We start from the raw sequence: 24,379 nt of genomic DNA, 5'->3' as shown, positions 1-24,379 counted from the left end.
AGGGCTTCGCACCTTTCGGTGCAGGCCATTCTGGCCTGCTCCTCGGTGCTCGGGCCCTAAATATAGCTGCAAGCAGCGATGGCGGGCCCTCGCACGTTTTTTTACCGCTACACGGTGCCTCCGAGAAAACGATGCACGTGGGCATGTGCATCAAGTGGGTAAATATCAGTGGACTATTTCATGTTGCTACTGATCCATTTAGGTACTGTAGGTAAAAGAAACCCCACATTTTAGACAAATGGGGGCGTTAGTGAGACACTAAATAGACACGCCTTTATCTGACGTTTTTGTCAACACTTAACAGCCGACAACTCTGATGTGTTTGCCAAATTTAAATTTAATCTAAGCATGCCAAGAGCCTTAAATATGCCTGAAATAAAAGTAAAGTTTGACGTGTTGCCATGGGAACAGCGTTCAAGATGTCAAAAATTCCTTCGCAATTTAGCATCTACAATGTCTCAGCATCATGTTGACCACTTCTGGTGTCAATAACATTATTTACCTAGAAGGAGTATTTAAAAGAACATCGCATGCAACTGTAATGCTTAAATAAGCCTTTAAAATGAAAGTAAAATTTGTCGCGTTGCCATGGGAACAACATTCAAGATATCAAAAATCCCTTCGCAATTTATCATCTACCATGTCTCAGCATCATGTTGACCACTTTTGGTGTCAATCGCATGAATATCCTAGAAGGAGTATTTAAAAGTTCACTGCATGAAACTGTAAGGCTTAAATATGCCTTTAAAATGAAAGTAAAGTTTGACACGTTGCCATGGGAACAACGTTCGAGATATCAAAAATCCCTTCGCAATTTATCATCTACCATGTCTCGTCATCATGTTGATTACTTTTGGTGTCAATTGCATGATTTTTCTAGAAGGAGTATTTAAAAGAACATTGCATTGAACTGTCAAAAAAATCCAGCTTTGTAACTGACACACTTCCTGCCGCCTGGTGGTGGCGCTATACCCAGGAGTCACAATAGGCGCATCGATGCGATCGGAATCTTCAGACGAACAAACACCCCGCATGGCATCACAATAAGATATTTTTTGCCATAGATATTAGACACTTCCTGTTTCTCTGATTTCGCCATGACTTTGCTGCTTCGCCATGGCAACACCGTTCGAGATATCAAAAATCCCTTCGCAATTTAGCAAGTCCAATGTCTTGACATCATGATCACCACTTTTGGTGTCATTTGCATGAATCCCCTAGGAGGAGTATTCAAAAGTTTACCGCATGCATTTTTTAAACAATCCAAAATGGCGGACTTCCTGTTGGGCGGAGCTAAAATGTTAGAGGGCGAAAGTTGTTCGGGTCGATGAGATCTATATACGTACCAACTTTCGTACATGTGCGTACATGCTTGCCCAATCTGTGCACCAATGTTTGTTTTTGCATTACAGGGGGCGCTACAGAGCCCCAGTGCCACGCCCGTGTTTCAGCCTTTGCATGATCCTAGTGGTACGGGACTCTGACATGTGTGCCAAGTTTCAAGAGTTTTCGAGTATGTTAAAGGACCCAAATTAGGTCAAGTGTTGAAAAAAAAAAAAAAAAAAAAAATAATAATAATCCTAAGGAAAACAATAGGGCTTCGCACCTTTCGGTGCAGGCCATTCTGGCCTGCTCCTCGGTGCTCGGGCCCTAATAATCCGAGCAAAAACAATAGGGCTTCGCACCTTTCGGTGCAGGCCATTCTGGCCTGCTCCTCGGTGCTCGGGCCCTAATAAATAAAAATATTAAATATAGCTGCAAGCAGCAATGGCGGGCCCTCGCACGTTTTTTTACCGCTACACGGTGCGTCCGAGAAAACGATGCACGGTGGGCAAGGGCATCAAGTGGATAAAATATCAGTGGGCTATTTAATGTTGTTTCTGAGCCATTTGGGGACTGTAGGTAAAAGAAACCCCACATTTTAGACAAACAGGGGCACTAGTGAGCCACTTAAGAGACACGCCTATGTCTGACCTTTTTGTCACCACTTAACAGCCGAAAACTCTGATGTGGGTGCCAAATTTAAAGTTCAACTAAGCACGCCAAGAGCCTTAAACATGCCTGAAATTAAAGTAAAGTTTGACACGTTGCCATGGGAACAGCGTTCGAGATGTCAAAAATTCCTTCGCAATTTATCATCTACAATGTCTCAGCATCATGTTGACCACTTTTGGTGTCAATCGCATGAAAATCCTAGAAGGAGTATTTAAAAGTTATCTGTATGCAACTGAAAGGCTTAAATATGCCTTTAAAATGAAAGTAAAGTTTGACAGGTTGCCATGGAAACAGCGTTTGAGATATCAAAAATCCCTTCGCAATTTATCATCTACAATGTCTCGGCATCATGGTGACCACTTTTGGTGTCAATCGCATGAAAATCCTAGAAGGAGTATTTAAAAGAACATTGCATGGAACTTTAAAAAAAATCCAGCTTTGTGACTGACACACTTCCTGGCGCCTGGTGGTGGCGCTATACCCGGGAGTCACAATAGGCACATCGATGCGATCGGAATCTTCAGATGAACAAACACCCCGCGTGTCATCACAATAAGACATTTTTTGCCTTAGATATTAGACACTTCCTGTTTCTCTGATTTCGCCACAACTTTGTCGGCTCGCCATGGCAGAACCGTTCGAGATATCAAAAATCCCTTCGCAATTTAGCAAGTACAATGTCTCGACATCATGTTCACCACGTTTGGTGTCATTTGCATGAATCCTCTAGGAGGAGTATTTAAAAGTTCACTGCATGCATTTTTTAAACAATCCAAAATGGCCGACTTCCTGTTGGGCGGAGCTAAAATGTTAGAGGGCGAAAGTTGTTCAGGTCGATGAGATCTATATGCGTACCAACTCTCGTACATGTGCGTACATGTTTGCCCGATCTGTGCCCCAATGTTTGTTTTTGCATTACAGGGGGCGCTACAGAGCCCCCCTGCCACGCCCGTGTTCCAGCCTTTGCCCAGACCTGATGGCCGACGACTCTGACGTCTGTTCCAAACTTCAAGAGTTTTCGAGTATGTTTAGGCACCCAAAGTGCCCAAAAGTGTTAAAAAAAAATAATAATAATAAAAATAAAAATAAAAATAAAAATAAAAAAAATAATAATCCGAGCAAAAACAATAGGGCTTCGCACCTTTCGGTGCAGGCCATTCTGGCCTGCTCCTCGGTGCTCGGGCCCTAAATATAGCTGCAAGCAGCGATGGCGGGCCCTCGCACGTTTTTTTACCGCTACACGGTGCCTCCAAGAAAACAATGCACGGTGGGCAAGTGCATCAAGTGGGTAAATATCAGTGGACTATTTATGTTGTTACTGACCCAATTGGGGACTGTAGGTAAAAGAAACCCCACATTTTGGACAAACAGGGGCGCTAGTGAGCGACTTAAGAGGCACACCTATGTCTGACCTGTTTGTCAACACTTAACAGTTGACAACTCTGATGTGTGTGCCAAATTTCAAGTAAATCTAAGCATGCCAAGAGGCTTAAATATTCCTGAAATAATAGTAAACTTTGATGCGTTGCCATGGCAACAGCGTTCGAGATGTCAAAAATCCCTTCGCATTTTATCATCTCCAATGTCTCAGCATCATGTTGACCACGTTTGGTGTCAATCGCATGAATATCCTAGAAGGAGTATTGAAAAGTTCACTGCATGCAACTGAAGGGCTTAAATATGCCTTTAAAATGAAAGTAAAGTTTGACGCGTTGTCATGGGAACAACGTTCGAAATATCAAAAATCCCTTCGCAATTTATCATCTACTATGTCTTGGCATCATGTTGACCACTTTTGGTGTCAATCGCATAAACATTCTAGGAGGAGTATTTAAAAGAACATCACATGGAACTGTCAAAAAAATCAACCTTTGTGACTGCAACACTTCCTGGCGCCTGGTGGTGGCGCTATATCCGAGACTTACAATAGGCACATCGATGCGATCGGAATCTTCAATCGAACAAACACCCCGCGTGTCATCACTAAAAGACATTTTTTGTCTTAGATATTAGACACTTCCTGTTTCTCTGATTTCCCCATGACTTTGCCGCTTCGCCATGACAACACCGTTCGAGATATCAAAAATCCCTTCGCAATTTAGCAAGACCAATGTCTTGACATCATGATCACCACGTTTGGTGTCATTTGCATGAATCCCCTAGGAGGAGTATTCAAAAGTTCACCGCATGCATTTTTTAAACAATCCAAAATGGCGGACTTCCTGTTGGGCGGAGCTAAAATGTTAGAGGGCGAAAGTTGTTTGGGTCGATGAGATCTATATGTGTACCAACTTTCGTAAATGTGCGTACATTTTTGCCCGATCTGTGCATCAATGTTTTTTTTTGCATTACAGGGGGCGCTACAGAGCCCCCGTGCCACGCCCGTGTTCCAGCCTTTGGATTTCTGCGATGACGGACGACTTTGACGTCTGTGCCAAATTTCAAGAGTTTTCGAGTATGTTAAGGCACCCAAAAAGTCCAAAAGTGTTAAAAAAAATAAAAACAAAAAAAAATAATAATAATAATAATAAAAATAAATATAGCTGCAAGCAGCGATGGCGGGCCCTCGCACGTTTTTTTACCGCTACACGGTGCCTCCGAGAAAATGATGCACGGTGGGCATGTGCATCAAGTGGGTAAATATCAGTGGAATATTTCATGTTGCTACTGATCCATTTTGGTACTGTAGGTAAAAGAAACCCCACATTTTAGACAAATGGAGGCGCTAGTGAGACACTAAATAGACACGCCTTTATCTGACGTTTTTGTCAACACTTAACAGCCGACAACTCTGATGTGTTTGCCAAATTTAAATTTAATCTAAGCACGCCAAGAGCCTTAAATATGCCTGAAATTAAAGTAAAGTTTGAAGCATTGCCATGGCAACAGCGTTCGAAATGTCAAAAATTCCTTCGCAATTTAGCATCTGCAAAGTCTCAGCATCATGATAACCACTTTTGGTGTCAATCGCATAAACATTCTAGGAGGAGTATTTAAAAGAAAATCACATGGAACTGTCAAAAAAATCAACCTTTGTGACTGCAACACTTCCTGGCGCCTAGTGGTGGCGCTATACCCGAGACTCACAATAGGCACATCGATGCAATCAGAATCTTCAGACGAACAAACACCCCGTGTGTCATCACAATAAGACATTTTTTTACCTTAGATATTAGACACTTCCTGTTTCTCTGATTTCGCCATGAATTTGTCGCCTCGCCATGGCAGAACCGTTCGAGATATCAAAAATCCCTTCGCAATTTAGCAAGTACAATGTCTCGGCATCATGATCAGCACGTTTGGTGTCAATCCCATGAATCCCCTAGAAGGAGTATTCAAAAGTTCACCGTATGCATTTTTGAAACCATCCAAAATGGCCGACTTCCTGTGAGGCGGAGCTAATAGGTTTGATTGTGAAAGTTGTTCGGGTCGATGAGATCTATATACGTACCAACTTTCGTACATGTGCGTACATGTTTGCCCGATTTGTGCACCAATATTTTTTTTGCATTACAGGGGGCGCTACAGAGCCCTACTGCCACACCCGTGTTCCAGCGTTTGCCCAGTCCTAATGGCCAATGACTTTGAGGTCTGTGCCAAATTCCCGGTGTTTTCGAGCATGTTAAGGCACCCAAAGTGCATGCCAAGTGCTTAAATATCCCTGAAAATGAAAGTAAAGTTTGACGTGTTGCCATGGGAGCAGCATTCGAGATATCAAAAATCCCTTCGCAATTTATCATCTACAATGCCTCAGCATCATGTTGACCACTTTTGGTGTCAATCGCATGAAAATCCTAGGAGGAGAATTTAAAAGAACATTGCATGGAACTGTCAAAAAATCCACCTTTTGTGACTGCCACACTTCCTGGTGCCTGTTGGTGGCGCTATACCCGAGACTCACAATAGGCACATCGATGCGATCGGAATCCTTGGCCGAACATACACACTGCGTTTCATCCCAATAAGACATTTTTTGCTTTAGATATTAGACACTTCCTGTTTCTCTGAATTCGCCATAAATTTGTCGCTTCGCCATGGTAACACCGTTCGAGATATCAAAAATCCCTTCGCAATTTAGCAAGTCCAATGTCTCAGCATCATGTTCACCACGTTTGGTGTCAATTGTATGAATTCCCTAGGAGAAGTATTTAAAAGTTTATGACTGACACACTTCCTGGCACCTAGTGGTGGCGCTATACCCGAGACTTACAATAGGCACATCGATGCGATCGGAATCTTCAGACGAACAAACGCCCCGCGTGTCATCACTATAAGACATTTTTTGCCTTAGATATTAGACACTTCCTGTTTCTCTGATTTCGCCATGACTTTGCCGCTTCGCCATGGCAAGACCGTTCGAGATATCAAAAATCCCTTCGCAATTTAGCAAGTCCAATGTCTTGACATCATGATCACCACGTTTGGTGTCATTTGCATGAATCCCCTAGGAGGAGTATTCAAAAGTTCACCGCATGCATTTTTTAAACAATCCAAAATGGCGGACTTCCTGTTGGGCGGAGCTAAAATGTTAGAGGGCGAAAGTTGTTCGGGTCGATGAGATCTATATGTGTACCAACTTTCGTAAATGTGCGTACATGTTTGCCTGATCTGTGCACTCCTGTTTGTTTTTGCATTACAGGGGGCGCTACAGAGCCCCTGTGTCACGCCCGTGTTCCAGCCTTTGGCTTTCGGCGATCACGGACGACTCTGATGTCTGTGCCAAATTTCAAGAGTTTTCGAGTATGTTAAGGCCCCCAAAATGTCCAAAAGTGTTGAAAAAAATAATAAAAAAAAAAAAAAATAAAAATAAATATAGCTGCAAGCAGCAATGGCGGGCCCTCGCACGTTTTTTTACCGCTACACGGTGCGTCCGAGAAAACGATGCACGGTGGGCAAGGGCATCAAGTGGGTAAAATATCAGTGGGCTATTTAATGTTGTTTCTGAGCCATTTGGGGACTGTAGGTAAAAGAAACCCCACATTTTAGACAAACAGGGGCACTAGTGAGCCACTTAAGAGACACGCCTATGTCTGACCTTTTTGTCAACACTTAACAGCCGAAAACTCTGATGTGTGTGCCAAATTTAAAGTTCAACTAAGCACGCCAAGAGCCTTAAACATGCCTGAAATTAAAGTAAAGTTTGACGCATTGCCATGGAAACAGCGTTCGAGATGTCAAAAATTCCTTCGCAATTTATCATCTACAATGTCTCGGCATCATCTTGACCACTTCTGGTGTCAATCGCATGAATCCCATACGAGGAGTATTTAAAGGTTCACAGCATGTAACTGTCAGCCTTAAATATGTGTAAAAATGAAAGTAAAGTTTGATGCATTGCCATGGGAACAGCGTTCGAGATATCAAAAATCCCTTCGCAATTTATCATCTACAATGTCTCGGCATCATCTTGACCACTTCTCGTGTCAATCGCATGAAAATCCTAGAAGGAGTATTTAAAAGTTAACTGTATGCAACTGAAAGGCTTAAATATGCCTTTAAAATGAAAGTAAAGTTTGACAGGTTGCCATGGGAACAGCGTTTGAGATATCAAAAATCCCTTCGCAATTTATCATCTACAATGTCTCGGCATCATGTTGACCACTTCTCGTGTAAATCGCATGAAAATCCTAGGAGGAGTATTTAAAAGTTAACTGTATGAAACTGAAAGGCTTAAATATGCCTTTAAAATGAAAGTAAAGTTTGACGCGTTGCCATGGGAACAGCGTTTGAGATATCAAAAATCCCTTCGCAATTTATCATTTACAATGTCTTGGCATCATGTTGACCACTTTTGGTGTCAATCGCATAAACATTCTAGGAGGAGTATTTAAAAGAACATCACATGGAACTGTCAAAAAAATCAACCTTTGTGACTGCAACACTTCCTGGCGCCTGCTGGTGGCGCTATACCCGAGACTTACAATAGGCACATCGATGCGATCGGAATGTTCAGACGAACAAACACCCCGCGTGTCATCACAATAAGACATTTTTTGCCTTAGATATCAGACAGTTCCTGTTTCTCTGATTTCACCACAACTTTGTCGCCTTGCCATGGCAGAACCGTTCGAGATATCAAAAATCCCTTCGCAATTTAGCAAGTCCAATGTCTTGACATCATGATCACCACGTTTGGTGTCATTTGCTTGAATCCCCTAGGAGGAGTATTCAAAAGTTCACCGCATGCATTTTTTAAACAATCCAAAATGGCGGACTTCCTGTTGGGCGGAGCTAAAATGTTAGAGGGCGAAAGTTGTTCGGGTCGATGAGATCTATATGTGTACCAACTTTCGTAAATGTGCGTACATGTTTGCCCGATCTGCGCACTACTGTTTGTTTTTGCATTACAGGGGGCGCTACAGAGCCCCCGTGCCACGCCCGTGTTCCAGCCTTTGTCTGTTCGCAATGACGGACGACTCTAACGTCTGTGCCAAATTTCAAGAGTTTTCGAGTATGTTAAGGCACCCAAAATGCCCAAAAGTGTTAAAAAAAATAAAAATAATAAAAAAAAAAATAAAAATAAAAAAAAAAATAATAAATTCGAGCAAAAACAATAGGGCTTCGCACCTTTCGGTGCAGGCCATTCTGGCCTGCTCCTCGGTGCTCGGGCCCTAATAATCCGAGCAAAAACAATAGGGCTTCGCACCTTTCGGTGCAGGCCATTCTGGCCTGCTCCTCGGTGCTCGGGCCCTAATAATCTGAGCAAAAACAATAGGGCTTCGCACCTTTCGGTGCAGGCCATTCTGGCCTGCTCCTCGGTGCTCGGGCCCTAATAATAAATCCGAGCAAAAACAATAGGGCTTCGCACCTACGGTGCAGGCCATTCTGGCCTGCTCCTCGGTGCTCGGGCCCTAATAAATCTAACTTCTAAAATAAAAATAATTAAGTGACATTTACTTAATAAATGTTTCATGCATTATTAAGTAGATTTTATTTGATTTTGGTAGGTAAGTTGAATTTAAAAAAGCAGTACATTTTACTTAAAGGTGCAGTGTGTACATTTTAGCGGCATCTAGTGGTGAGGTTGTAAATTGCAACCAACGGCTCAGTCCACTGCTCACCCCTCACTTTTGAAACACGTAGAGAAGCTACGGTAGTCACCGCCGGAAAAACACGTCATCGTCGGAGACAACTTAGTAAAAAAAGTTTATCCATTAAGGGCTTCTGTAGAAACATGGCGGCACAAAATGGCGACTTCCACGTAAGGGGACCCTTGTAGGTACAAATGTCTCATTCAAAGGTAATAAAAACATAACAGTTCATTATGAAAGGTCTTTACACACCCCTGATTATATAGTTTTGTATATAATTTAGAGCTGCAACTAATGACTATTTCTTCTGTCGACTAATCTAGCGATTATTTTTTCGATTAGTCGACTACTCTAACGATTATTTTTTATTATTAATATAGTGTTCTTTTTTTTGATTAGCTATTTAATCTTTTGGATAATCTGTTTTTCTACTCTCTGTCTGATCTGACAGTCATTGTTTGTTTTATTGTATTTTAACACAACTGAATGCTATTTTCACATATTATCTGTTCTGTTGTCAGACATATAGGGGGGGTTTCCCAGACAGGGATTAGACTAGTCCTAGACTAAAATAAATATAAGAGCTGTCCAAACTGAAAACATCTTGCACTGACATATCTTAAAATACATCAGTGCCATTAGTTTGGCCTCAAAATGCAAACAAGTAATGTTTTTAGTAAGGCATGTTTGTTTAAACTAATTATATTTCCTAATTAAACTAAGGTCTAGTCCTGGCTTAAGCTAATCTCTGTCCAGGAAACCATCCCAAAGACTATTAAAATAGTGACTGTTACTTTAACTACTAAGTTACTAAAATCTTGATTTATTAACGCGACATCGCAGACAATTCGGCGCAAATTAAAAAATTGCCATTACACAGAGTTACTACAGAAGGCATGCGCAGGCATAGGAGAGAGAGAGAGCTCGCGCACAAGCACATAGAGAACCAGTGTGTGTGGGAAAACATTGCTAACCTTTCATGATAAACTCGAATCAGTCGTCTTCTCTGTCAGTAACAGACGTTTACGTGAAAATGCAAGTACACAGAGGAATCCGCATGGAAAACACAGCCAACTTTTAATTCTTTCCCTCAGTGTCATGTATGAGAGGCGCTGTCTAGGGGCTTCACGCAGAGAGAGAGAGCGCGCGCGCGCACGAGAGGCATCACCGAGCGCTCACAACAGAAAATTAAGCCGTTTTAAATGAAAATAAAAATGTAAATGTTGCGGCCATTGTTGATTTTGTGGCGCACACAAACAAATCAATGTATTTTGTATTGCGCCATTACGCAAGATGAATGTAAACAGCGTGACGCGTCGACGCATTTTACGCATGTCAACGTATTTTCGTAGTCGACGTAATCGATGACGACGACGCGTCGTTGCAGCACTAATATAATTTTGCATTTCTGTCAAGAGATCCTTCTAAAAATTACACACTACACCTTTAAAAAAAAACATTTGTGCAAATTGTTACAAGGATTTTTAAAAGTAATGTTTTTTTCAGTGTAAACAATAAATAAAATTAAGCTAAAGCTGAACTTTAGAAGTATAAAATATGATGAAAACAGTAGCATGTTACCAAGCGCAATTGTTTGATAATTTATTTACAGGGCTCGACAACAAGAAGTGCCCAATGGCCCGGGGCCAGCATGAGCGATGATCAGGTCAGTTGACAGAACCATCACAATGTGGCATCCTCACACTTTATCATTTGCACGTATGTAGATGGCATATTTTGGCATCAAAGTTAAACTTAACTAAAAAATGCTGTATATGTAGACTGAACTTTCCCTTTATTGCTTAAATCCACAGGTTTCACGTGACTGTACTCGTGTGATTCTACATGAGGAATTTATTACACATTGGGTTGGGCAGTGTAAATATCCACTGCCAAGGAAACCACCCCACCATCCACACACACACATTTCCCCATAACACACAGCTCAGAATGGGTTTTCAAACCTGAAATGACAAATGACACGGCGTGAGGTCTGACACCACTGTGAACAACTAAACAAATACACAGAGAAAACAGGAAGTGAACCACTGTGAGACGACGTTTCTCTTTCATTTTCACTTTTCAGTTCTTATGAATGAACGACAGAAGTTGAGTCATGTGACATGTGAAACCCTGACCATCTCACTCACTTCAATAAATGGCCAGTACAAACCCCATGCAATTTTGGGGTATGTACTGTATGTGAGTTTACAGCATTTCCTTGATTATTTAAGAATTATTACTATTTCATTGCATTTTTTCGCAGTGTGCGTGCTTCGAACATGCGAGTACTTGTAAACTACACTTTGCAAGCCTGTGCATTTGACCATGCACGTATGTTCGCGTACACATAAAAAAACAGAAATACTCTCGGCTGTCAGTGAATTTCATTATCAATTAGTTGGTCTGTGACGTCACGTGCTCCTGCACCACCATTGGACATTGCAAACACGTGTTCGCTTCATACAGCGCCAGCTTGGTGCTTATAATTAAAGTTAAGCGCAGTTTCTTCATACAGCTAAATACAGCTATGTGCTTAAAGGCAAGCATACAAAATGTTTTTTAGGCGTTTCTTTCTCTCACTGCGCGACAAGCGCTGACAGAAGCAAAAGCGCAAAAGAACGCTGTTGAATGAAGGTATCATTTTGTCCTTTATTGTAAGTTTGTATTATTGTAATTGTTGTGGGGTAAGCATCTGTTTTAAAGTAAGGGGGAAATCAAGGTTTTTATTACTGTAACAATGTATATCACGTTCATATCATAATGGATTATTTATTTTGTTAATAATGAATAATGTTAAGTCTCATCAATGTCTAAAGTCGAAGATTAAAATGAGTTTATTAATCTGTAGCTTAATTTCCTCAGCACATTCCTGAAGACTTTGTTAGTTTTGTTTATTATTTTGAGATTTAAAAGATGTTTTACTATTTAAAAGCTGCACAAACTCTTTCATTTAAGGCTTAAAATATCAAAACTCTGTAGTAGTATTTGGCTTTCACACTTATATATGTGAACACCCTAATTTAGTTCCTTATTTCAAATATAAGTGAAAATTCTGAGTAAATATTTGTTTTTATCCAAGTAGTCGATCAATCGAAAAAAAAATAATCACCCGATTAATCGATGATAATAATAATAATAATAAAAATATAGCTGCAAGCAGCGATGGCGGGCCCTCGCACGTTATTTTACCGCTACACGGTGCCTTCGAGAAAACGATGCACGGTGGGCATGTGCATCAAGTGGGTAAATATCAGTGGACTATTTCATGTTGCTGCTGATCCATTTAGGTACTGTAGGTAAAAGAAACCCCACATTTTAGACAAACAGGGTGCTAGTGAGCCACGAAATAGACACGCCTTTATCTGACGTTTTTTTCAACACTTAACAGCTGACAACTCTGATGTGTGTGCCAAATTTAAAATCAATCTAAGCACGCCAAGAGCCTTAAATATGCCTGAAATAAAAGTAAAGTTTGACGCGTTGCCATGGAAACAGCGTTCGAGATGTCAAAAATTCCTTCGCAATTTAGCGTCTACAATGTCTCAGCATCATGTTGACCACTTCTGGTGTCAATCGCATGAATCCTATAGGAGTAGTATTTAAAAGTTCACAGCATGTAACTGTGTGTCTTAAATATGTGTAAAAATGAAAGTAAAGTTTGACACGTTGCCATGGGAACAGCCTTCAAGATATCAAAAATCCCTTCGCAATTTATCATCTACAATGTCTCAGCCTCATGTTGACCACTTTTGGTGTCACTTGCATGAATATTCTAGAAGGAGTATTTAAAAGAACATCGCATGCAACTGTCAAAAAAATCCACCTTTGTGACTGTCACACTTCCTGGCGCCTGGTGGTGGCGCTATACCCGGGAGTCACAATAGGCACATCAATGCGATCGGAATCTTCAGACAAACAAACACCCCACGTGTCTTCACAATAAGACATTTTTTGCCTTAGATATTAGACACTTCCTGTTTCTCTGATTTCGCCATAAATTTGTCGGCTCGCCATGGCAGAACCGTTCGAGATATCAAAAATCCCTTCGCAATTTAGCAAGTCCAATGTCTCGACATCATGTTCACCACTTTTGGTGTCAATCGCATGCATCCTCTAGGAGGAGTATTTAAAAGTTCAACGCATGCATTTTTTAAACAATCCAAAATAGCTGACTTCCTGTTGGGCGGAGCTTAAATGTTAGAGGGCGAAAGTTGTTTGGGTCGATGAGATCTATATCCGTACCAACTCTCGTACATGTGCGTACATTTTTGCCCGATCTGTGCCCCAATGTTTGTTTTTGCATTACAGGGGGCGCTACAGAGCTCCCTTGCCACGCCCGTGGTCCAGCCTTTGCCCGGACCTGATGGCCGACGACTCTGACGTCTGTGCCAAATTTCAAGACTTTTCGAGTATGTTTAGGCACCCAAAGTGCCCAAAAGTGTTAAAAAAAAATAATAATAATAAAAAATATAGCTGCAAGCAGCAATGGCGGGCCCTCGCACGTTTTTTTACCGCTACACGGTGCGTCCGAGAAAACGATGCACGGTGGGCAAGGGCATCAAGTGGGTAAAATATCAGTGGGCTATTTAATGTTGTTTCTGAGCCATTTGGGGACTGTATGTAAAAGAAACCCCACATTTTAGACAAACAGGTGCACTGGTGAGCCACTTAAGAGACACGCCTATGTCTGACCTTTTTGTCAACACTTAACAGCCGAAAACTCTGATGTGTGCAGAGATGTATAGTAACGAAGTAGAACTACTTCACTACTGTACTTAAGTACTAAAAGGCAGTATCTGTACTCTTCTGAAGTATTATTTTTTTCTCCTACTTCCACTTTTACTTCAGTACATATTTTCGATGAGTTTAATACTTTTACTCCAATACATTTTTTATGTGCTGCATAGTTACTCGTTACACTCAAATGTTACGAATCATTCCAAACCTACATTATCACTGCCGGAGCGGTGATACACATTAGAAACACACACAGATTGTGGTCTAAACCAATAGGAGATAGTGAAGAGCGGACCCCTCCCTCCCTCTCACTCACAAATATGAGCCGCAGTTGTGGACAAATGTGAAGTGAAGAGAGAACCAAAGTGCACGAGAGAGACCGATAGAGAGAGAGAGAATTCGCGAGAAAGGGCGAGTGTGCGCGAAAGAAGGAAACCTAAATACATTGAAACATCTTGTACCTTTACCTATTACCATTACATCGACTAATATTTTATTAATTCTGAATTCTCTATTGCCATATTAGTTAAATTAATCTGAACATTCCTGTCCTTGTACTCCTGCTACAGCCAAAGCAATTGTGAGTGTCCTTTAGCTTAAACATTTGAAATAATATAAACAATATTATATTCAAACTTTTGACTGTTTTCTTTAATAACTACATTACACAATACTTGTACTTTTACTTTCAGTACTTGAGTAGTATATTTTAAAATAAACTACTTGCAATACTTGAGTACAAAACATGTTTAATACTTCAGTACTTCCACTTAAGTGGTGTGCTCACTTTTTTGATAGAGCACTTGTACTTTTACTCAAGTCTGGGTCCCTAGTACTTTATACATCTCTGGATGTGTGTGCCAAATTTAAAGTTCAACTAAGCACGCCAAGAGCCTTAAACATGCCTGAAATTAAAGTAAAGTTTGACGCGTTGCCATGGGAACAGCGTTCGAGATGTCTAAAATTCCTTCGCAATTTATCATCTACAATGTCTCGGCATCATGTTGACCACTTCTGGTGTCAATGGCATGAATCCCATACGAGGAGTATTTAAAGGTTCACAGCATGTAACTGTCAGCCTTAAATATGTGTAAAAATGCAAGTAAAGTTTGATGCATTGCCATGGCAACAGCGTTTGAGATATCATAATCCCTTCGCAATTTATCATCTACAATGTCTCGGCATCATGTTGACCACTTCTCATGTCAATCGCATGAAAATCCTAGAAGGAGTATTTAAAAGTTAACTGTATGGAACTGAAAGGGTTAAATATGCCTTTAAAATGAAAGTAAAGTTTGACGCGTTGCCATGGGAACAGCGTTTGAGATATCAAAAATCCCTTCGCAATTTATCATCTACAATGTCTCGGCATCATGATGACCACTTTTGGTGTCAATCGCATGAAAATCCTAGAAGGAGTATTTAAAAGTTAACTGTATGAAAGGCTTAAATATGCCTTTAAAATGAAAGTAAAGTTTGACGTGTTGCCATGGGAACAGCGTTTGAGATATCAAAAATCCCTTCGCAATTTATCATCTACAATGTCTCGGCATCATGTTGACCACTTCTCGTGTAAATCGCATGAAAATCCTAGAAGGAGTATTTAAAAGTTAACTGTATGGAACTGAAAGGGTTAAATATGCCTTTAAAATGAAAGTAAAGTTTGACGCGTTGCCATGGGAACAGCGTTTGAGATATCAAAAATCCCTTCGCAATTTATCATCTACAATGTCTCGGCATCATGTTGACCACTTCTCGTGTAAATCGCATGAAAATCCTAGAAGGAGTATTTAAAAGTTAACTGTATGGAACTGAAAGGCTTAAATATGCCTTTAAAATGAAAGTAAAGTTTGACGCATTGCCATGGGAACAGCGTTTGAGATATCAAAAATCCCTTCGCAATTTATCATCTACAATGTCTCGGCATCATGTTGACCACTTTTGGTGTCAATCGCATGAAAATCCTAGAAGGAGTATTTAAAAGTTAACTGTATGGAACTGAAAGGCTTAAATATGCCTTTAAAATGAAAGTAAAGTTTGACGCGTTGCCATGGGAACAGCGTTTGAGATATCAAAAATCCCTTCGCAATTTAGCAAGTCCAATGTCTCGACATCATGTTCACCACTTTTGGTGTCAATCGCATTCATCCTCTAGGAGGAGTATTTAAAAGTTCAACACATGCATTTTTTAAACAATCCAAAATAGCTGACTTCCTGTTGGGCGGAGCTTAAATGGTAGAGGGTGAAAGTTGTTCGGGTCGATGAGATCTATATGCGTACCAACTCTCGTACATGTGCGTACATGTTTGCACGATCTGTGCATCAATGTTTTATTTTGCATTACAGGGGGCGCTACAGAGCCCCCGTGCCACGCCCGTGTTCCAGCCTTTGCCCGTTTGCAATGACGGACGACTCTGACGTCTGTGCCAAATTTCAAGAGTTTTCGAGTATGTTAAGGCACCCAAAATGCCCAAAAGTGTTAAAAAAAATAAAAAAAAAAATAAAAAAAAAAAAAAATATAGCTGCAAGCAGCGATGGCGGGCCCTCGCACGTTTTTTACCGCTACACGGTGCCTCCGAGAAAACGATGCACGGTGGGCATGTGCATCAAGTGGGTAAATATCAGTGGACTATTTCATGTTCCTATTGATCCATTTAGGTACTGTAGGTAAAAGAAACCCCACATTTTAGACAAATGGGGGCGCTAGTGAGACACTAAATAGACACGCCTTTATCTGACGTTTTTGTCAACACTTAACAGCCGACAACTCTGATGTGTTTGCCAAATTTAAATTTAATCTAAGCACGCCAAGAGCCTTAAATATGCCTGAAATAAAAGTAAAGTTTGACGTGTTGCCATGGGAACAGCGTTCGAGATGTCAAAAATTCCTTCGCAATTTAGCATCTACAATGTCTCAGCATCATGTTGACCACTTCTGGTGTCAATAACATTATTTACCTAGAAGGAGTATTTAAAAGAACATCGCATGCAACTGTAATGCTTAAATAAGCCTTTAAAATGAAATTAAAATTTGTCGCGTTGCCATAGGAACAACATTCGAGATATCAAAAATCCCTTCGCAATTTATCATCTCCAATGTCTCAGCATCATGTTGACCACTTTTGGTGTCAATCGCATGAATATCCTAGAAGGAGTATTTAAAAGTTCACTGCATGAAACTGTAAGGCTTAAATATACCTTTAAAATGAAAGTAAAGTTTGACACGTTGCCATGGGAACAGCGTTCGAGATATCAAAAATCCCTTCGCAATTTATCATCTACAATGTCTCGTCATCATGTTGACCACTTTTGGTGTCAATTGCATGATTTTTCTAGAAGGAGTATTTAAAAGAACATTGGATGGAACAGTCAAAAAAATCAACCTTTATGACTGCAACACTTCCTGGCGCCTGGTGGTGGCGCTATACCAGGGAGTCACAATAGGCACATCGATGCGATCGGAATCTTCAGACGAACAAACACCCCGCGTGTCATCACAATAAGACATTTTTTGCCTTAGATATTAGACACTTCCTGTTTCTCTGATTTCGCCATGAATTTGTCGCCTCGCCATGGCAGAACCGTTTGAGATATCAAAAATCCCTTCGCAATTTAGCAAGTACAATGTCTTGACATCATGTTCACCACGTTTGGTGTCAATCCCATTAATCCACTAGGAGGAGTATTTAAAAGTTCACCGCATGCATTTTTTAAACAATCCAAAATGGCCGACTTCCTGTTGGGCGGAGCTAATATGTTAGAGTACGAAAGTTGTTCGGGTCGATGAGATCTATATGCGTACCAACTTTCGTACATGTGCGTGCATGTTTGTCCGATCTATGCACCAATGTTTTTTTTTTCATTACAGGGGGCGCTACAGAGCCCCCCTGCCACGCCCGTGTTCCAGCCTTTGGTTTTCTGCGATGACGGACGACTCTGACATCTGTGCCAAATTTCAAGAGTTTTCGAGTATGTTAAGGCACTCAAAATTCCCAAAAGTGTTGAAAAAAATAATAAAAAAAAAAAAAAGAAAAAAAAAAAAAATAATAAAAATAATAATCCGAGCAAAACCAATAGGGCTTCGCACCTTTCGGTGCAGGCCATTCTGGCCTGCTCCTCGGTGCTCGGGCCCTAATAAATTCGAGCAAAACCAATAGGGCTTCGCACCTTTCGGTGCAGGCCATTCTGGCCTGCTCCTCGGTGCTCGGGCCCTAATAAATATAGCTGCAAGCAGCGATGGCGGGCCCTCGCACGGTTTTTTACCGCTACACGGTGCGTCCGAGAAAACGATGCACGGTGGGCAAGGGCATCAAGTGGGTAAAATATCAGTGGGCTATTTAATGTTTTTTCTGAGCCATTTGGGGACTGTAGGTAAAAGAAACCCTACATTTTAGACAAACAGGGGCACTAGTGAGCCACTTAAGAGACACGCCTATATCTGACCTTTTTGTCAACACTTAACAGCCGACAACTCTGATGTGTGTGCCAAATTTAAAGTTCAACTAAGCACGCCAAGAGCCTTAAACATGCCTGAAATTAAAGTAAAGTTTGATGCGTTTCCATGGAAACAGCGTTCGAGATGTCAAAAATTCCTTCGCAATTTATCATCTACAATGTCTCGGCATCATGTTGACCACTTTTGGTGTCAATCGCATGAATCCCATACCAGGAGTATTTAAAGGTTCACAGCATGTAACTGTCAGCCTTAAATATGTGTAAAAATGAAAGTAAAGTTTGATGCATTGCCATGGGAACAGCGTTCGAGATATCAAAAATTCCTTCGCAATTTATCATCTACAATGTCTCGGCATCATGTTGACCACTTCTCGTGTCAATCGCATGAAAATCCTAGAAGGAGTATTTAAAAGTTTACTGTATGCAACTGAAAGGCTTAAATATGCCTTTAAAATGAAAGTAAAGTTTGACAGGTTGCCATGGGAACAGCGTTTGTGATATCAAAAATCCCTTCGCAATTTATCATCTACAATGTCTCGGCATCATGTTGACCACTTCTCGTATCAATCGCATGAAAATCCTAGAAGGAGTATTTAAAAGTTTACTGTATAAAACTGAAAGGCTTAAATATGCCTTTAAAATGAAAGTAAAGTTTGACGCGTTGCCATGGGAATACCGTTTGAGATATCAAAAATCCCTTCGCAATTTATCATCTACAATGTCTCGGCATCATGGTGACCACTTTTGGTGTCAAACGCATGAAAATCCTAGAAGGAGTATTTAAAAGTTTACTGTATAAAACTGAAAGGCTTAAATATGCCTTTAAAATGAAAGTAAAGTTTGACGCGTTGCCATGGGAACAGCGTTTGAGATATCAAAAATCCCTTCGCAATTTATCATCTACAATGTCTCGGCATCATGGTGACCACTTTTGGTGTCAATCATATGAAAATCCTAGAAGGAGTATTTAAAAGAAGATGGCATGGAACTTTCAAAAAAATCCAGCTTTGTGACTGACACACTTCCTGGCGCCTGCTGGTGGCGCTATACCCGGGAGTCACAATAGGCACATCGATGCGATCGGAATCTTCAGATGAACAAACACCCCGCGTGTCATTACAAAAGACATTTTTTGCCTTAGATATTAGACACTTCCTGTTTCTCTGATTTCGCCACAACTTTGTCGGCTCGCCATGGCAGAACCGTTCGAGATATCAAAAATCCCTTCGCAATTTAGCAAGTCCAATGTCTCGACATCATGATCACCACGTTTGGTGTCAATCGCAAGATTCCTCTAAGAGGAGTATTCAAAAGTTCAACGCATGCATTTTTTAAACGATCCAAAATAGCTGACTTCCTGTTGGGCGGAGCCAAAATGTTAGAGGGCGAAAGTTGTTCGGGTCGATGAGATCTATATGTGTACCAACTCTCGTACATGTGCGTACATGTTTGCACGATCTGTGCATCAATGTTTTTTTTTTCATTACAGGGGGCGCTACAGAGCCCCTGTGCCACGCCCGTGTTCCAGCCTTTGTCTGTTCGCAATGACGGACGACTCCAACGTCTGTGCCAAATTTCAAGAGTTTTCGAGTATGTTAAGGCACCCAAAATGCCCAAAAGTGTTAAAAAAAAAATAATAAAATAAAATAAAATAAAAAATAATAATAAATTCGAGCAAAAACAATAGGGCTTCGCACCTTTCGGTGCAGGCCATTCTGGCCTGCTCGTCGGTGCTCGGGCCCTAATAATAAAAAAATAATAATCCGAGCAAAAACAATAGGGCTTCGCACCTTTCGGTGCAGGCCATTCTGGCCTGCTCCTCGGTGCTCGGGCCCTAATAAATAATCATCAGTTGCAGCCCTAGATGTAATATGGTATTAACTTGTCTCTAATAGCATTTAATCTTTATACTTTCTGGGTGCATAAAATTTCCGAACGCACATAAACAATTGAATGCTTACTGAAGTTGAACACATTTTTGTTCATAAAGATGACATGCAAAAAAAAAATGTTTTTATAAATACATTTATAAACGTGCATCAGAAATGGTGGTGACTGAATAATTCTGTAACAATGCACAGTAATGAATGATTATAGTCATTCTGAAAATGCTGAAAACTATCATCAAACTATTTGGTTGCCATTACCTCCTAAAACCCTGTGTCACACCTGTTGTATTAAACAAAAGAGTCACGTGGTATCATAACACTGTGCAATTCATGATCTATTTAAAGGTATAGTTCACCTGAAAATGAAAATTCTGCAATAATTTTCTCATCCTCATGTCGTTGTAAACCTGTATGAATTTCTGAACACAAAAGAAGACATTTTGATAAATGACGGTAAGCACACAGCTGATTGTAACATTGACTTAGTAAATAGATGAGAAAATGATGACAATTTGCATTTTTGGGTGAACTATTCCTTTAATGTCAATGTTGAATGAACTGAACATGTTGCAAAGTCTTTCAGGTTCAGAATCTGAGGTGATATTGATCAAGTTTAACCTGTCAGCCTTTTGGTCATTACATTGACTACTACATGGTCTAAATAAATGAATCAGATTTCATAAATGACAACACAGATGATCGGTCCTTAAGATTGTACAGCGTAAACAAGTTATACTGGATTAAGAACACACACAACTGGATCTGCAACTCTGGTGAATTGGTTGGAATGAGATTTCAAAAACTAATTTATGATGATCTTTAATGTATTTAATACACTATAAATAAATATATATACAACTTAAAGGGTCTAGAGGCTCAAATGTTTCAGTTCTCAGTGGAAAGGTAACACCTGAAAACATTGTCATCTTACAAAGCCAGAGAAGAAATCTGATTGGTGCAGAAGATTACAGGTTCAGCTGCTTCCAGAAACAAATCCTATTTGTCGCTATGCTTTATTTTCTATTAAATTCTGTTGTGTGTTTATTCTGACTCGAGAACGCGAGTATGTCAGAGTACATAACACAAACACAAACAGTGAGAAAATAATTAAAAATATAGCTGCAAGCAGCGATGGCGGGCCCTCGCACGTTTTTTTACCGCTACACGGTGCCTCCGAAAAAACGATGCACGGTGGGCAAGGGCATCAAGTGGGTAAATATCAGTGGACTATTTCATGTTGCTACTGATCCATTTAGGTACTGTAGGTAAAAGAAACCCCACATTTTAGACAAACGGGGGCGCTAGTGAGACACTAAATAGACACACCTTTATCTGACCTTTTTGTCAACACTTAACAGCCGACAACTCTGATGTGTGTGCCAAATTTAAATTTAATCTAAGCACGCCAAGAGCCTTAAATATGCCTGAAATAAAAGTAAAGTTTGACGTGTTGCCATGGGAACAGCGTTCGAGATGTCAAAAATCCTTCGCAATTTAGCATCTACAATGTCTCAGCATCATGTTGACCACTTCTGGTGTCAATAACATTATTTACCTAGAAAGAGTATTTAAAAAAACATCGCATGCAACTGTAATGCTTAAATAAGCCTTTAAAATGAAAGTAAAATTTGTCGCGTTGCCATAGGAACAACATTCGAGATATCAAAAATCCCTTCGCAATTTATCATCTACAATGTCTCAGCATCATGTTGACCACTTTTGGTGTCAATCGCATGAATATCCTAGAAGGAGTATTTAAAAGTTCACTGCATGAAACTGTAAGGCTTAAATATGCCTTTAAAATGAAAGTAAAGTTTGACAGGTTGCCATGGGAACAGCGTTCGAGATATCAAAAATCCCTTCACAATTTATCATCTACTATGCCTCAGCATCATGTTGACCACTTTTGGTGTCAATTGCATGATTTTTCTAGAAGGAGTACTTAAAAGAACATTGCCTGGAACTGTCAAAAAAATCCAGCTTTGTAAATGACACACTTCCTGCCGCCTGGTGGTGGCGCTATACCCAGGAGTCACAATAGGCGCATCGATGCGATCGGAATCTTCAGACGAACAAACACCCCGTGTGTCATCACAATAAGATATTTTTTGCCATAGATATTAGACACTTCCTGTTTCTCTGATTTCACCATGACTTTGCCGCTTCGCCATGGCAACACCGTTCGAGATATCAAAAATCCCTTCGCAATTTAGCAAGTCCAATGTCTTGACATCATGATTACCACGTTTGGTGTCATTTGCATGAATCCCCTAGGAGGAGTATTCAAAAGTTCACGGCATGCATTTTTTAAACAATCCAAAATGGCGGACTTCCTGTTGGGCGGAGCTAAAATGTTAGAGGGCGAAAGTTGTTCGGGTCGATGAGATCTATATGTGTACCAACTTTCGTAAATGTGCGTACATGTTTGCCCGATCTGCGCACTCCTGTTTGTTTTTGCATTACAGGGGGCGCTACAGAGCCCCCGTGCCACGCCCGTGTTCCAGCCTTTGCCTGTTCGCAATGACGGACGACTCTGACGTCTGTGCCAAATTTCAAGAGTTTTCGAGTATGTTAAGGCACCCAAAATGCCCAAAAGTGTCAAAAAAAACAAAAACAATAAAAAAAATATAGCTGCAAGCAGCGACGGCGGGCCCCCGCACGTTTGTTTACCGCTACACGGTGCCTCAGAGAAAACGATGCACGGTGGGCAAGTGCATCAAGTGGGTAAATATCATGCTGCTACTGACCCATTTAGGTACTGTAGGTAAAAGAAACCCCACATTTTAGACAAACGGGGGCGCCAGCGAGCCACCAAACAGACACGCCTTTATCTGACGTTTTTGTCAACACTTAACAGCCGACAAATCTGATGTGTGTGCCAAATTTAAAGTTAATCTAAGCACACCAAGAGCCTTAAATATGCCTGACATAAAAGTAAAGTTTGACACGTTGCCATGGGAACAGCGTTAGAGATGTCAAAAATTCCTTCGCAATTTAGCGTCTACAATGTCTCAGCATCATGTTGACAACTTCTGGTGTGAATTGCATTATTTCCCTAGAAGGAGTATTAAAAAGAACATTGCATGCGACTGTCAGGCTTAAAGAAGCCTTTAAAATGAAAGTAAAAAGTTTGACGCGTTGCCATGGGAACAGCGTTTGAGATATCAAAAATCCCTTCACAATTTATCATCTCCAATGTCTCGGCATCATGTTGACCACGTTTGGTGTCAATCGCATGAATATCCTAGAAGGAGTATTGAAAAGTTCACTGCATGCAACTGAAGGGCTTAAATATGCCTTTAAAATGAAAGTAAAGTTTGACGCGTTGTCATGGGAACAGCGTTTGAGATATCAAAAATCCCTTCACTACTTATCATCTCCAATGTCTCGGCATCATGTTGACCACGTTTGGTGTCAATCGCATGAATATCCTAGAAGGAGTATTGAAAAGTTCACTGCATGCAACTGAAGGGCTTAAATATGCCTTTAAAATGAAAGTAAAGTTTGACGCGTTGTCATGGGAACAACGTTTGAGATATCAAAAATCCCTTCGCAATTTATCATCTACTATGTCTTGGCATCATGTTGACCACTTTTGGTGTCAATCGCATAAACATTCTAGGACGAGTATTTAAAAGAACATCACATGGAACTGTCAAAAAAATCAACCTTTGTGACTGCAACACTTCCTGGCGCCTGGTGGTGGCGCTATACCCGAGACTTACAATAGGCACATCGATGCGATCGGAATCTTCAGACGAACAAACACCCCGCGTGTCATCACTATAAGAAATGTTTTGCCTTAGATATTAGACACTTCCTGTTTCTCTGATTTCGCCATGACTTTGCCGCTTCGCCATGGCAACACCGTTCGAGATATCAAAAATCCCTTCGCAATTTAGCAAGTCCAATGTCTTGACATCATGATCACCACGTTTGGTGTCATTTGCATGAATCCCCTAGGAGGAGTATTCAAAAGTTCACCGCATGCATTTTTTAAACAATCCAAAATGGCGGACTTCCTGTTGGGCGGAGCTAAAATGTTAGAGGGCGAAAGTTGTTCGGGTCGATGAGATCTATATGTGTACCAACTTTCGTAAATGTGCGTACATGTTTGCCCGATCTGTGCACTCCTGTTTGTTTTTGCATTACAGGGGGCGCTACAGAGCCCCCGTGCCACGCCCGTGTTCCAGCCTTTGGCTTTCGGCGATCACGGACGACTCTGATGTCTGTGCCAAATTTCAAGAGTTTTCGAGTATGTTAAGGCCC

The 24,379-nt window shown here is 40.7% G+C and overlaps 1 protein-coding gene across 4 annotated transcripts in view; it reads right to left on the bottom strand.

The window, feature by feature from the left end:
* Window positions 1-24,379, bottom strand: part of utrn (utrophin) — a 274,929-nt gene that overhangs the window by 230,545 nt on the left and 20,005 nt on the right. The window lies entirely within an intron of this gene.

Source organism: Misgurnus anguillicaudatus, chromosome 13 (genome assembly GCF_027580225.2).
Source record: "Misgurnus anguillicaudatus chromosome 13, ASM2758022v2, whole genome shotgun sequence".
In the NCBI taxonomy this organism is placed as follows: Eukaryota; Metazoa; Chordata; class Actinopteri; order Cypriniformes; family Cobitidae; genus Misgurnus; species Misgurnus anguillicaudatus.
This window is presented reverse-complemented; position numbering and strand designations above follow the sequence as displayed.